The sequence below is a fragment of the Ylistrum balloti genome, unplaced genomic scaffold, assembly GCF_031769215.1.
Source record: "Ylistrum balloti isolate Yb309-2 unplaced genomic scaffold, AGI_CSIRO_Ybal_v1 Utg371740, whole genome shotgun sequence".
Taxonomy (NCBI): Eukaryota; Metazoa; Mollusca; class Bivalvia; order Pectinida; family Pectinidae; genus Ylistrum; species Ylistrum balloti.
Window position 1 is genome coordinate 611,441 of NW_026782874.1, and position 12,341 is coordinate 623,781.

Genomic DNA, 12,341 nt, shown 5'->3' on the forward strand with positions numbered 1-12,341 from the left:
GGACTCGGCGGATTTTTGTCAAATTCAGTAAGAAACAGCATTTAGTTGGAGGAAGGGGGTTACTTCCTTTCAAGGAATCATTGGCTGAAAGGGAACATATTTTATATAGACTGTGTGGGCGGTACCCAACAAGGGAAAATAGAGCAAACTATCTAAATCTCGCTTCTGTAAAAATGCCAGGGTTCTGTTCCAATTTTGTTTGAAACATCCTTGATTGACAGAGACATCTGTATAGATGATTTGGCTGACCCCATGAGGTAGAGGGATGGGTTACAAGGGTGAAATACATGTGTAGAAATAAACCCTTAGAACTCATTTTTCTTCATTTTGGATAAAGTAATTTCAACCAAATCCAAGACAGCAATGCATGTCATGTTTGCCTCTTTTTTTTTTTTTTTTAAATAGCGATATCCTTTTCCTGACTAGCGATGCCAATTGCATTAACTTCTTGTAAGCAGCTCTGTTAGTTTAAATACACTCATCTTTCTTGTATGATATGCCCTTTAAGTTTCATATCATTATACATGATTTTATACAACCCTCCGTACTTTTCAAGTTGATCCAATACTTAAGTATTCTAATCTTTTGGTAAATGACCAAATCTGCCTGGTTCGTAGTTGACTGTGATCAGTGATATTTACGCATTAGGTATTTTAAAAAGGGAAAATCAATTATGGTTTGTCATCACACATAAAATATCTATATAGCAGCGGTACTTCCAAACTCATGGACAATTGCCTGATTTTGTGTTTAACAAAGTGTTCCACTTTAAATATAATGATATGATATCTGACGTTTTACCATATGTACCATCTCTCATCACCAATTCGACCTATTTACAAAATTTTATTTGTAGTCAATAAAATCCAAATATGACCTACTTTCCACGTTCAAAGCCTGTGATGTGAATATTGAATCAATCGTTGACAGATTTCTTTCTTAATCCATATCGTGCATTAGCAGTTTTATTATACCCTTTCTCAAACTGTACCAGTTGTTGATTAAGCTTAGCAATAAATGATATTCAGTGTCTTACCATTATGACGTCAGCACTCTGTTGACAGAAAAGTAACGACAGTTCGCCGGCAAATCGGTGGTTACACCAGGGACGTATATATCACATACGTCCCTGGTTACACTTTATTGGATTGCACTGTTGAAATTTTGTATATACTTTGTATAGTAAGACAACGCCGAAAGAGAATGAACATACAGACACAAACAAGGGTTTGCCTTCATAACTCTGTCATTTAATAATCCAATAAATGCCACAATGCAGGTCAACTTTTGTCTAGCTGTGTATGATTCGCCAGAAGCATTCGCCAGGCTGTTAGTGGAACAGTTTTTTTTTATTCAGGTTTTTATCAATAGTCACATACATCAATCACATCACATGCATAACTACACGTCATACATTGTACTTGTATCTAAAATTAATGCATATAATATAAAATATTACAGTGCATATGAAAACAAAAAAGTACATACTTGTTGACACTGTGTTAACAATACGTTGGAATACGATAATTCACTAATTTATTAACTGATTAATAAAGATCCATTTGTTTTGAATAATTTCTTGTTTTCTAAGGCTGTATCTATATAACCCAATGTCCTCTATTCTTTTGTATTGAGAAATATATTTCTTGCATTCAGAAATAGTTACAGTTTTATTTTTTAATTTACACAAAAATATAAAGTATTTCATAAGAAGCATTAAAAAATTGATTTCATATCTGTGTTCTATTTCTACTACACCAAGAACAAAGACTTCTGAATTTCTAGGTAAAGACAATTGGTGTTTGTTTTCTAATAATTCTATTAACCAAAACCAAAGTGTTTTAACAACATTACATTCCCAAAACAGATGTATAATCGTTTCTCTTTCATTTGTACAGAATGTGCATCTTTCGGTTTCTGCAAGTTTACATTTCATTAACTTTGTATTTGTATACAATATTCTATGTAATATTTTATACTGAAAAGTTAGAAGTTTTGTATCATCAGTTATCTCCCTTGATATTAAATAAATTAACTCCCAAGTGTCTTCACTAATGTCAGTATTAAAATTTTCTTGCCATTTTCTTTGACTATTTGTAGGTTTCTCAGAAACAGATTTAATAAAAATTTGATAGAAGTACTTTGTGACTTTGTCATGTGTGTTAAGGTAATCAATTAACCTATATTGAACATTTACCATAGGTACTTGAACATTTACATTCTGCAGAATTACTTTCCCTTTCCAGTGGAACAGTTCTACTGTAACCACATAACCCTAGTTATATTGAATTTGAGTTTGGGTTAAGATTATGTCGACATGCTGGTATTTTTTAAAGACTCGGGTATTCTCTCTATCAGGGGAACTGAACCTAAAGCCTTCCTCACAACTCCAAAACTGAGACAGTGTCAAAGGAGATATTTTACATCAATGAAAAAGGTCGTCAAAACCACTTGTTCCCCAAATCTAGAGGGAGAAAAAGTTACGTGATTGTAAGAAATCGACGGCAAATTTCAATCGGTTTCTTTTTCTTCAAATCGACAAATGCTCTATTCCCGACTTCTCTCTGAGCCGGTGCAAAGTTTGGTTTGGGTGTTAGCGTGGCGTACACCATTTTCGATACTCTAGAAGTTACGTTCACTCTTGCTCTCAATCATTTTATGGCAAGATTGAAGATACAACCGAAGTGATTTGATTGGTGCATAGAGTGGGCTTCGGGAGGAAAAACATTACCAGTCACAGACTTCTTCTCTCCTTTGAAGAAGATTACATAGTAGTGACACTCAGCTTCAAAGAGAGTACTACACACCGTTGTGCAATCATGAGATTCGGCGATGTTCATCAGGGGATCAAACTTGTCTTCTCGTCTTAACCACCAGGTGTCGTACATAAAACCTTCAATTTTGCCACGAAATGTTTCAGGGACCCAGAGAGTGATAGTGATCGTAACCCCTGGAATATCGAGGATGGGCGTACACCAAACAAGACAAGCGCTCGTGAATTTACATGGATAAACTATGAAAACAAATTCGATATACAATGTATATATATTGATCTATATTTACCATTTTGTGTTTGTGTTTAATGTAACGTTTCCAGAACTGACTAAAATTGTGATACTGAATGATAGATCGTGCATCGAAAATGTGACATTTCGTGTCCAGAATACCTTTTTTTTTGCATATCTCATTCAACTACAGAGTCTATTTCTGAAAAGGAATTTTGCTATAATCAGAAATTCGAAATAGTATGTGAAATCGGGGATGTTTCGTTGCTCCTTGTCTTCGAAGTGGCCACCACCATATTTGTATGATACCAGATCAGTTCGATCCCACTTCACTTCCTGTTCATTTGCTGGCTGCCTTATCCCTCAGTTAGATCACATGTACAGATGCTGTTTATAGAGTTGGGGATTATCACTTAAAAAGTGTCTCTGCAATCTGATTAAAACCACAATTTAATTTACCACGATTCCTTCCGTATTAGGAGAGAATCGAAGTAAATTAAGATCTGGTTATAATCAGATTGCTGTTCTCAGAGATTTGATTAAAGTTCGGTATGTGCACAACGTTTCTCATCTCCATGGTTTTTTTTGTATTCTATTTTTATGAAAGTTCCTTTCTGTAAACATTCAAATATCTTTTTCATATTCGGCAAAATATAATTCACATTTATCATTTGCCAAATGGAATTTAAAATTCAATGTTGTGCCTAGGCATTCCATATAAATTTGCTGTTTTGAATTTTTGATGTGCCGAATGCGAGCGAAATTAAGTAAAATTGGTATCGGTATGACAAGCCACGTTGGCATAACGACTAATTTTATAACATACACGTGTCATTGATTATTTGAGGAAATACAGGATCGACATTGGTCCACGGACAAGTGTCAACTTTGTTAAGTCTACCCATGTTTATCCTAATGGTCATTTGATTAAAAAAAAATAGAAAAATTAAAAAAACTGGACAGAGCACCTACATGTAGAAAACCCTTCAACGCGCCAATTTCTATAGTTCATGCAAAGACCAGCTTCTGAAGAAGAGAGAGACATTGTGCTACGAAAAGTGTAATAGGACGATGAGGCGATGGCTGCAGGTGGCAGATTGAGGAGACGGACCATATTAATGTTAGTAATGTTTACTTTTATTCTAAAAAAGATATCATGCTTGCGACAACTTTAACTTTTATCTTCTATATGAAATCAAACCTCGGGCAAAACGATTTACATGTACTTTGTTCGAGTTAACGGACAGTTTTACGGCTGTATACTGGAAATCAGAGACCAAATACTAGTTTTAGTTGTATCTATTAGGGTGCGTGTCAACATGCTGGTTGTCAGTTCAAGGAGTCTGTGACCTGTTACTGGTTATCTAGGCGTCTGTGCCCTGTGTCCAGTTACTGGTTATCAAGGTGTCTGTGCCCAGTTACTGGTTATCAAGGTGTCTGTGCCCAGTTACTAGTTATCAAGGAGTCTGTGCCAAGTAACTGGTTATCAAGGAGTTTGTGCCCAGTAACTGGTTATCAAGGAATCTCTGCCCAGTAACTGGTTATCAAGGTGTCTGTGCCCAGTTACTGGTTATCAAGGAGTCTGTGCCAAGTAACTGGTTATCAAGGAGTTTGTGCCCAGTAACTGGTTATCAAGGAATCTCTGCCCAGTAACTGGTTATCAAGGAGTTTGTGACCAGTAACTGTTTATCAAGGAATCTCTGCCCAGTAACTGGTTATCAAGGAGTTTGTGGCCAGTTACTGGTTATCAAGGTGTTTGTGCCCAGTTACTGGTTATCAAGGTGTCTGAGCCCTGTTAATGGTTATCAAGGAATCTCTGCCAGTTACTGGTTATCAAGGAATCTGTGTCCAGTAACTGGTTATCAAGGAGTTTGTGCCCAGTTACTGGTTATCAAGGTGTCTGTGCCCAGTTACTGGTTATCAAGGTGTCTGAGCCCTGTTAATGGTTATCAAGGAATCTCTGCCCAGCTACTGGTTATCTGTGAATCTGTGCCCAGCTTTCGGTTATCAAAGTGTCTGTTCTCATATTCTGGACCTAGTGATATGTGTATATGATGTCACATAGGACACCATCGATATTGAGCGAAAATGTCTCCAAGAGTGACATGGGAAATTATTTTCTGTGATATTTGCAAAATCATTTGTTCCTGTAATAAAAAGTTTCTCAAAATTGGTTCCATTTAATACGCAATTGATGAATCTGTCATCAGCTCTCTAAAATAAACATTTTGTTAAAATTTGTTTCATAAATCACAAATTAAGTATACAAAAGTATACTTTGATGATATAATGAACACAATGAACATTACCATATCAGTAGATGGTCCAAGAGATCAAAATTAATAACTCTATCAACTTGTGACCGATGTACCTGTCTCTTCCATAATTTGATGCGGCCCTATTGTGAATAGTGATGGTTTCAGAATAAAATTGCTTCTGCTCCCTTGGCAGAAAGATGCATGTCTTTGGGTAGTATCTACGATATTCAAAGAATATTTCAGCATACCAACAAATTATGATATAGATTCAGTCACGATTAATTGTAACCTTGTCTTGAAAATGTTTTGAAAATATGCCCATTGTTTATTTTCTTATGATGTGTAAAAAGGGTTGACACAAGAAAATAGTATTGTTTCATCAGATAGTAAACAAAAAACAAACCATGTGTTAATAAATTTCAACCATTTAATGGTTTAATTCTGAGCTACAAGTTCAGCTGTGTTCAGCATTATGAAATTCCTGCATAAAATGAAATACATGTATACAGTTTAAATGAATTACAAAAAAAAAAAAAACAAAAACAAAAACATACTAGGTTTCTCACACAGTATAAACACACATGGTCAAATTGATAGCACAGAGCAATGAAACTATGTGAAACAGGGCATGACAAAGGAAAACACTTTTATCAAGAAAATGGGTTGCCGGAATTATGTCTTGAACACCACTGAAACATACAATCAATCAAAAGTTAATCTGCAATTCTTCTCGTCAGGCTCAGTGAAGACATTCAATTGTTATTCTACTGTAAAATTAAAACTTTTTTGGGTACGCTTTTCAGGTTAAAAAAAAAAAAGACATTATTTGTGAGAATGAGTACATGTTGTAAAGTTTCATCTTAATTCATATGGTATGTTTCTTTCAAGGCCCATAGAATGTATTAATTAGTCCATACTTTGATATATCTATGTCCTACAGTAACATAAAAAATAACCCAATTCATAAATCATATAAGAAATAGGATCTTTTGAAGCTTTAAAATAAAAAAAAAGTTTCATCTTCATCAAAACCAAATCTGAAGCTAAAACATGTTTTTTTCAACGTTTTGTCATTCCTTTTGGAATATAATTTATTCAATAAAATCTTTTATTGAATGATTTTTTTTTTCATGTAATGTAAATCTGTTCAAAAAATGAAAAACCCGGTTCCTTTATTGTATACAATATAGATATCTGAAATTACTAACAAAAATTGCTACAAGTTAATTCTATGCCGTGCATTTTATGAAATAGTCTCTGAACCTGATACACTTTTACCTCAAGTCAATGGAGACATTGCTGTCTTGATTCACATGGGGAACAGAATTAACCAACAGTATCCATCAACTTTAACCATTCTTAACTTGAGCTAGAAATGATATCCACTAGAATACTATGAACAAAACTATTTTTCATATCCAGTGTAAACACATGCACTGGAATATTCAAAATATAACATCCCCCATTCTCACCCCATCGGCTGTCAAGCTTATCACTATACCACCAATACTGATGGAGTGAAATAAAGGGAGATAAATCTGGGAGACCAGAATGAATATCTCCTGGATTATCCAGGAGGTAATGTTTACCAGAATATCTAAGATATATCCATCCACTGGTCAAGAGCTTTCAACATTTATACATCTGTTAGACATTAACACTCACAAAAGACGACTAAACAATGTCATTGATAAGGAGATGTAACAAATTGCACTAAAATATTATGACATGTTCATTACACTTCATGTTGTTACTGGACAAAATGACAGGTACACAAACAGAGATTGGCAGTTTTAGAAGTGAAGCATTACAACAAGAACATATCTAAAAGTTAGAGATTGATTAGCACACTTGTGGGTGATAAAGTTTTCCAAGGGAAGCAACATTTTCCATCCTGCTGAACACACTATGACCATGCAGTTGTCATAAAGCTTAAATACATATGAGCAAAATACTAGAATGTAACAAATCTTATTGAATGAAAATAATATTTAGTCTATTTCTTTCACATAAACAACAGGCAAGTCATCAAACATCCTATAGGCATCAAGATCCAAACTGTACAGAGTGTTGTGTGATACATTATACAAACAGGACACACAGAAAAGCTCCACCCCTCAGATTTAGTGAGAGGAGATTGTAGACTTAGTTCGTGACTGTGAAGACATTTTAATAACTGGTTACAGGAGCCAGCTTACATCAATAAACACAATGTGATGAACTGCTTAGTATGTATATATAGCCATCAAACTATCAGATCAAATGTAAACAACATAAAATAAGTTACAAGAGGGACATTATGGACCTAGGATACATTCAGAACCAAATATATACTTAAATGTCCAAGGACATTCTTGTGAACAATTTTATATATGATTTCCAAACTATTCTAGAATGTTTAGTTCTGGATATGTCCCAGGTTTGAAAGACAAGAAATTAAGACAAATCTACATGCTGTATGTTTTCACATAAAATAAACGTACAGTATATAAAATGTATGATGTGCAGTGTACAGCAGCAGTGTTGCCGAGTCCTCCATTGAAAGGAGGAAAAACAGGAATTCAGGCAAAAATGAGATCTGAAATTACAATTTCTGTACCAAGAAAAAAAATTGAAATGATTAAAAGTTCAGTTTAGACTTTGAAGCAGCCCAAACCAAAACACACACAAAACATTAATACAAGGGGAATCACATCATAGTTTTTAACACAAATTTTCAAATTTAAACTATTTCTGAAATCAAATGTTTGGCCAGTATTTCGATGGAACAGCTGAAGTCATGTAAAGTTCCAAGATGGTTAAGTCTAAGGTTTGTCTAAATATCAGGTACACATGATGCTTTTTTTTCAATGTCCAGATACGTGAACAATCATAATGAAAAAATGTCAATAAAATTAATCTGACAGCTTATCTCGAGTAAAAAGTTATAAAGATGATAATAGAATAAGTGGGTAATTCCAGAGATAATGTAGCTTTCAACATCTACCTTGCTGACAATCTTTTTTATCTGTTTTTTTTACTTTCAAAAGTTTGAAATGTAACAAAAAAGCACATGGTCATGAATATAGGTTTATAAATAAAATAGAATACAAAAATATTAACTATAAAATGGGACTTTCCAAAGTCATTCTATCTACAATTGTATATATGTACCGTAACAGACTTTGGTTCCCTGAAGTATGCAGATATCATATTGTATAACTTAAAGTTGATGGTGCAAAGCTTGGCTGATTTAGCTAAAGAGAAATTCCCTTTAGTCCTCTTCTTATCAAACACAAATTCATTGTGTATAACCGACACATTTATTGTTTATCAACTTCAAACATATTTTCTCAGCCTTTTAAACTTTGTTTTAATGACAATATGATAACCATGGAAACCAAGGGATCTCTCCATCACATTCACAGATTCGTTTAAATTTTGAAAACTTTTTGCTTTCTTTCGGTATAGTTAGGCAAGATTGAGGAGTATCATAAGAAGACAGCTTGCAGATCAGATGAAGAATTGTTATATGTACATCGTTGTCATTGCTTAAGAATATGCACAATGATTCTCACCCGTGTAACACTTAATGATCATCACAAAATAGAGACGATAAAAGCATGCCTACATATATATATATATATATCCACACTGTTTATTTATTCCTTAATACATTCTGGGAATAGTTCTTTTTTAATTTCAAAATTCTAAAAATCTAATAATGACAAAAGAATAACATATGAACTGGTCAAATGATTCACCTAGGTATACAAGTATACAACATTGTAAAATCTGTGATACACATTATCAACTACCATTTAATTATTGCAATTAAATTTATATGATGACAATGAAAGGTCAGAAAAATTGTTAAAATGATTTATGATATTTTCTGAAAGCAAATTAAATTACAAACAGTTATATAAGTATTCTATTGTGATATAATCACTCAAAGTATCAATTGTTAAATTTATAAGAATGATAGACATGTTCTATCTTTAAGGCTGTAAAAGTTAAGTCTGTTACTGATCCAGGTTTTCCTGTGTTACAAGCCTATTTCTATATTTCCCTCAAATCACTCCCCCACGTTGTACATACACATGGACAAACTTATTTTTTCTTTCACCTCCTTCTCATCAATTTGTAAGAAATGAATTTTCTACTTGGAGGATATTTTATGATTTACTTTTTAAAACTTGTGAATAATGCATGAGAATGATAAAACAGTAACATATTCTGAAATATATATACCTGGTATATGAAATACATATATTCCACAAGAAACTGTTAAATTTTCTGTTTACTATCTTTCTATCAATTAAAGGAAAAATGCAGCAAAACGTTGATGCAAACAAATAACATATCTGTGATAGAAAGCAGTAAGTATAAGCATGTTATTAGATGTTGGATAATGATGACCATAAAAATGACAAACCTGCACCATTATGATTGAGATCCTTACATACCAGGTAATAGATTACTGTTACTGTTAGTTTGACATCATCAACCTGGTCCTTCTCTAAACCTTTTTGCTCCAATATAATAACCACTACAATACTATTATTAACCTTAATTCTGTTTTAAATTTTCTCTTCCAATTTGAAACTATCTTCAAACTGGTTCCTTCTGAAACCTTGTCTCCAATATAATACCATCACCAACCTGACCCCTTCTTAAGTCTTGTCTCTAATACATCACCAACCTGGCACCCTCTGAAGTCTTGTCTCCAATACAATACATCACCAACCTGGCCCCTTCTGAAGTCTTGTCTCCAATACAATACATCACCAACCTGGCCCCTTCTGAAGTCTTGTCTCCAATACAATACATCACCAACCTGGCCCCTTCTGAAGTCTTGTCTCTAATACATCACCAACCTGGCCCCTTCTGAAGTCTTGTCTCTAATACATCACCAACCTGGCCCCTTCTGAAGTCTTGTCTCTAATACATCACCAACCTGGCCCCTTCTGAAGTCTTGTCTCTAATACATCACCAACCTGTCCCCTTCTGAAACCTTGTCTCTAATACATCACCAACCTGACCCCTTCTGAAGTCTTGTCTCTAATACATCACCAACCTGGCCCCTTCTGAAGTCTTGTCTCTAATACAATACATCAACAACCTGGCCCCTTCTGAAATCTTGCCTCTAATACATTACCAACCTGGCCCCTTACTGAACCTGGCCCCTTCTGAAGTCTTTTCTGTCTCTAATACATCACCAACATTACCAACCTGGCCCCTTCTGAAGTCTTGTCTCTAATACATCACCAACCTGGCCCCTTCTGAAATCTTGTCTCTAATACATCACCAACCTGGCCCCTTCTGAAATCTTGCCTCTAATACATCACCAACCTGGCCCCTTCTGAAGTCTTGTCTCTAATACATCACCAACCTGGCCCCTTCTGAAGTCTTGTCTCCAATACAATACATCACCAACCTGGCCCCTTCTGAAGTCTTGTCTCTAATACATCACCAACCTGGCCCCTTCTGAAATCTTGTCTCTAATACATCACCAACCTGTCCCCTTCTGAAACCTTGTCTCTAATACAATAATTTCTTAGCTGGTACTTTCTCAATATTTTGGCTTCACCTTTTACCAGATACTTTAGTATACATTCAGACCCTTTAGGACTAGCACATTCAGACCCCCTTAGGACTAACTAAAGAGTGAAAAATAAAAGTGTGTTATCAAACTTACATTAAAACCATACTCCTCTCTGAAATTATGTTGTCATGGTATTTATATTATCAGTAAACTGTCCTTTTAGATAACCCAAAATGAATACCACAGTCATTCACAGGAGTTTTAGACTTCATCACTTTATATTCATAGACTTTTGTCTTGAGTTGGAACAGAGTGAGAAAACCCTTTCTTGACTTGTCTTGTGTCGTATAAAGTATTAACTATCTACAGATATCTGTGCATTTTTCTGTTAAGTGTTATAGATGCTTTTCAATCTAAAGATAAAAAAATACTGCAGAAAATATCTTCAATCTGATACAAAATTAATGCTGCTATTCAAATTACAAAATATCTTTATATGAAAGACCCACTTCTTTAGGATTTGTCCAGCTCTGGTCAATTGAATTAGAGAGTGTGGAAGGACCTACAAAGTGTAATGCCTCGTCCCCTTCCACTCTTTGTTTTAATCTTTAATCCACATCACATCTATACCTGTGCCATCTTTCAATTTTTCCGATATGAAAAAAAAGAGGAAGTTTTCAAATGTCTTCAAACTCAATAAAATTCTTCTGGCATTGCAGTGCAGTGGGACCCCTGAAAATCCTGTAGGGATTCATTCCATATCATGCTTACCCGAGATCCAAAGGAAGCCTGACTTGCATGAGAGATATAGCCTGACAAAGTCACCAGTTTATTTGTCAGAGAAATATTCTGAGAGTAAGAACTAACATTAAAGCCACTATGACAAACTCTTATTCATATGACACATTTTGATATTTTGTGAATATACTGAAATGTAATTGTGATGTCATCTGACTTTCCCTTTGCTGAACAAGTAACCATCAAAAAGATCATCTTTAAAGATGAAAAGTTAACATTTTATAAAATCGTTTTTGCTATGATTAAAATATATCATGAATTCCTAATCCATTATAAGAGGTATAGTGCTTTTAGTCATGATCAATATTGTGCAAACAAAATTTACTGCTGGTAAAAATGAATACAATGCCAGAACAGACTGTAAAGTTTTACAAAATCACAGGCACATTATCTGATAAAAAGGCAGCTGTATGATCAGCTGGTGTTTAATAACACTTGAAATGGCTACTGATGATGTTTGGTAGAACTATCATCACACTATTTCTTATCATGAAGTAAAGATGAATAAGATGATTAATAAAAAATTAAAGCAATAATATCCAGTATCCAATTTTGATATGCTTCAAAATTCCATTTTGTTGGGTTCTAAGCTATACTGATGACAGTTTCCATGGATACTGATAAATACATATATAAGCCACATATATCAATATTAGCGTTCCTCCTGATGATGATAGTCCTGTGATATGTGTAGCAGAAAAACTTAGATTTCTTTCATCACAATATATCTAAAGTCTTGTATTTCTTTATTTT